Raw genomic sequence first — 4,538 nt, 5'->3', positions numbered from 1 at the left:
ATCTAATGTTAGAGCCGATGGAGATAAACATCTAATGTTAGAGCCGAAATAAACATCTAATGTTAGAGCCGATGGAGATAAACATTAATGTTAGAGCCGATGGAGATAAACATCTAATGTTAGAGCCGATGGAGATAAACATCTAATGTTAGAGCCGATGGAGATAAACATTAATGTTAGAGCCGATGGAGCTAAACATCTAATGTTAGAGCCGATGGAGATAAACATCTAATGTTAGAGCCGATGGAGATAAACATTAATGTTAGAGCCGATGGAGATGTTAGAGCCGATAAAACATTAATGTTAGAGCCGATGGAGATAAACATCTAATGTTAGAGCCGATGGAGATAAACATCTAATGTTAGAGCCGATGGAGCTAAACATCTAATGTTAGAGCCGATGGAGCTAAACATCTAATGTTAGAGCCGATGGAGACATTAATGTTAGAGCCGATGGAGATAAACATTAATGTTAGAGCCGGAGATAAACATCTAATGTTAGAGCCGAAACATTAATGTTAGAGCCGATGGAGATAAACATCTAATGTTAGAGCCGATGGAGCTAAACATTAATGTTAGAGCCATCTAATGTTAGAGAGCTAAACATCTAATGTTAGAGCATCTAATGTTAGAGGGAGATAGCCGATGGAACATCTAATGTTAGAGCCGATGGAGCTAAACATCTAATGTTAGAGCCATTAATGTTAGATGGAGCTAAACATCTAATGTTAGAGCCGATGGAGATAAACATCTAATGTTAGAGCCGATGGAGTTAGAGCCGATGGAGATAAACATCTAATGTTAGAGCCGATGGAGCTAAACATCATAATGTTAGAGCAGATGGAGCTAAACATCTAATGTTAGAGCCGATGGAGCTAAACATCTAATGTTAGAGCAGATGGAGATAAACATAAACATGGAGCTAAACATAATGTTAGAGCAGATGGAGATAAACATCTAATGTTAGAGCCGAAAAACATCTAATGTTAGAGCCGATGGAGCTAAACATTAATGTTAGAGCCGATGGAGCTAAACATCTAATGTTAGAGCCGATGGAGCATAATGTTAGAGCCGATGGAGCTAAACATCTAATGTTAGAGCATCTGGAGATAAACATCTAATGTTAGAGCCGATGGAGCTGTTAATGTTAGAGCCGATAAACATTAATGTTAGAGCTAAACATTAATGTTAGAGCCGAGATGGAGCTAAACATCTAATGTTAGAGCCGATGGAGCTAAACATCATAATGTTAGAGCCGATGGAGCTAAACATCTAATGTTAGAGCCGATGGAGCTAAACATCTAATGTCAGAGCATGGAGATAAACATGTTAGTTAGAGCCGATGGAGATAAACATCTAATGTTAGAGCCGATGGAGCTAAACATTAATGTTAGAGCAGATGGAGATATTAATGTTAGAGCCGATGGTTAGAGCCGATGGAGATAAACATCTAATGTTAGAGCCGATGGAGATAAACATTAATGTTAGAGCCGATAAAACATTAATGTTAGAGCCGATGGAGATAAACATTAATGTTAGAGCTGGAAAAACATCTAATGTTAGAGCCGATGGAGCTAAACATTAATGTTAGAGCCGATGGAGATAAACATTAATGTTAGAGCTAAAATGTTAGAGCCGACATCATAATGTTAGAGCCGATGGAGATAAACATTAATGTTAGAGCCGATGGAGATAAACATTAATGTTAGAGCCGATGGAGCTAAACATTAATGTTAGAGCCGATGGAGCTAAACATTAATGTTAGAGCCGATGGAGATAAACATTAATGTTAGAGCCGATGGAGATCAACATCTAATGTCAGAGCCGATGGAGCTAAACATTAATGTTAGAGCCGATGGAGCTAAACATCTAATGTTAGAGCCGATGGAGCTAAACATCTAATGTTAGAGCCGATGGAGCTAAACATCTAATGTTAGAGCAGATGGAGCTAAACATTAATGTCAGAGCCGATGGAGCTAAACATCTAATGTTAGAGCAGATGGAGCTAAACATTAATGTTAGAGCCGATGGAGCTAAACATCTAATGTTAGAGCAGATGGAGCTAAACATTAATGTTAGAGCCGATGGAGCTAAACATCTAATGTTAGAGCCGATGGAGCTAAACATCTAATGTTAGAGCCGATGGAGCTAAACATCTAATGTTAGAGCCGATGGAGATAAACATCTAATGTTAGAGCCGATGGAGCTAAACATCTAATGTTAGAGCCGATGGAGCTAAACATTAATGTTAGAGCCGATGGAAAAACATCTAATGTTAGAGCATCTAATGTCATGGAGCTAAACATCTAATGTTAGAGCCGATGGAGCTAAACATCTAATGTTAGAGCCGATGGAGATAAACATTAATGTTAGAGCAGGAGCTAAACATCTAAACATCTAAACATGTTGTTAGAGCCGATGGAGATAAACATTAATGTTAGAGCCGATGGAGATAAACATTAATGTTAGAGCCGATGGAGATAAACATTAATGTTAGAGCCGATGGAGCTAAACATCTAATGTTGGAGCCGATGGAGCTAAACATTAATGTTAGAGCCGATGGAGCTAAACATTAATGTTAGAGCCGATGGAGCTAAACATCTAATGTTAGAGCCGATGGAGATAAACATTAATGTTAGAGCCGATGGAGATAAACATCTAATGTTAGAGCCGATGGAGATAAACATTAATGTTAGAGCCGATGGAGATAAACATTAATGTTAGAGCCGATGGAGCTAAACATCTAATGTTAGAGCCGATGGAGATAAACATCTAATGTTAGAGCCGATGGAGATAAACATTAATGTTAGAGCCGATGGAGCTAAACATCTAATGTTAGAGCCGATGGAGATAAACATCTAATGTTAGAGCCGATGGAGATAAACATCTAATGTTAGAGCCGATGGAGATAAACATTAATGTTAGAGCCGATGGAGCTAAACATCTAATGTTAGAGCCGATGGAGATAAACATCTAATGTTAGAGCCGATGGAGCTAAACATCTAATGTTAGAGCCGATGGAGATAAACATCTAATGTTAGAGCCGATGGAGATAAACATCTAATGTTAGAGCCGATGGAGATAAACATTAATGTTAGAGCCGATGGAGCTAAACATCTAATGTTAGAGCCGATGGAGATAAACATCTAATGTTAGAGCCGATGGAGATAAACATTAATGTTAGAGCCGATGGAGATAAACATTAATGTTAGAGCCGATGGAGCTAAACATCTAATGTTAGAGCCGATGGAGATAAACATCTAATGTTAGAGCCGATGGAGATAAACATTAATGTTAGAGCCGATGGAGCTAAACATCTAATGTTAGAGCCGATGGAGATAAACATCTAATGTTAGAGCCGATGGAGATAAACATCTAATGTTAGAGCCGATGGAGATAAACATTAATGTTAGAGCCGATGGAGCTAAACATCTAATGTTAGAGCCGATGGAGATAAACATCTAATGTTAGAGCCGATGGAGATAAACATTAATGTTAGAGCCGATGGAGCTAAACATCTAATGTCAGAGCCGATGGAGATAAACATTAATGTTAGAGCCGATGGAGCTAAACATCTAATGTCAGAGCCGATGGAGCTAAACATCTAATGTTAGAGCCGATGGAGCTAAACATTAATGTTAGAGCCGATGGAGCTAAACATTAATGTTAGAGCCGATGGAGCTAAACATTAATGTTAGAGCCGATGGAGATAAACATCTAATGTCAGAGCCGATGGAGATAAACATCTAATGTTAGAGCCGACGGAGATAAACATCTAATGTTAGAGCCGATGGAGCTAAACATCTAATGTTAGAGCCGATGGAGCTAAACATTAATGTTAGAGCCGACGGAGATAAACATCTAATGTTAGAGCCGACGGAGCTAAACATTTAATGTTAGAGCCGATGGAGATAAACATCTAATGTTAGAGCCGATGGAGATAAACATCTAATGTTAGAGCCGATGGAGCTAAACATCTAATGTCAGAGCCGATGGAGCTAAACATTAATGTTAGAGCCGATGGAGCTAAACATTAATGTTAGAGCCGATGGAGCTAAACATCTAATGTTAGAGCCGATGGAGATAAACATCTAATGTTAGAGCCGATGGAGATAAACATCTAATGTTAGAGCCGATGGAGATAAACATCTAATGTTAGAGCCGATGGAGCTAAACATTAATGTTAGAGCCGATGGAGATAAACATCTAATGTTAGAGCCGATGGAGCTAAACATCTAATGTTAGAGCCGATGGAGCTAAACATCTAATGTTAGAGCCGATGGAGATAAACATCTAATGTTAGAGCCGATGGAGATAAACATCTAATGTTAGAGCCGATGGAGCTAAACATCTAATGTTAGAGCCGATGGAGATAAACATCTAATGTTAGAGCTGATGGAGCTAAACATCTAATGTTAGAGCCGATGGAGCTAAACATCTAATGTTAGAGCCGATGGAGCTAAACATCTAATGTTAGAGCCGATGGAGCTAAACATCTAATGTTAGAGCCGATGGAGCTAAACATTAATGTTAGAGCCG

Source organism: Oncorhynchus keta, chromosome 4, assembly GCF_023373465.1.
Source record: "Oncorhynchus keta strain PuntledgeMale-10-30-2019 chromosome 4, Oket_V2, whole genome shotgun sequence".
In the NCBI taxonomy this organism is placed as follows: Eukaryota; Metazoa; Chordata; class Actinopteri; order Salmoniformes; family Salmonidae; genus Oncorhynchus; species Oncorhynchus keta.
Note: the sequence above shows the minus strand (reverse complement) of the source record.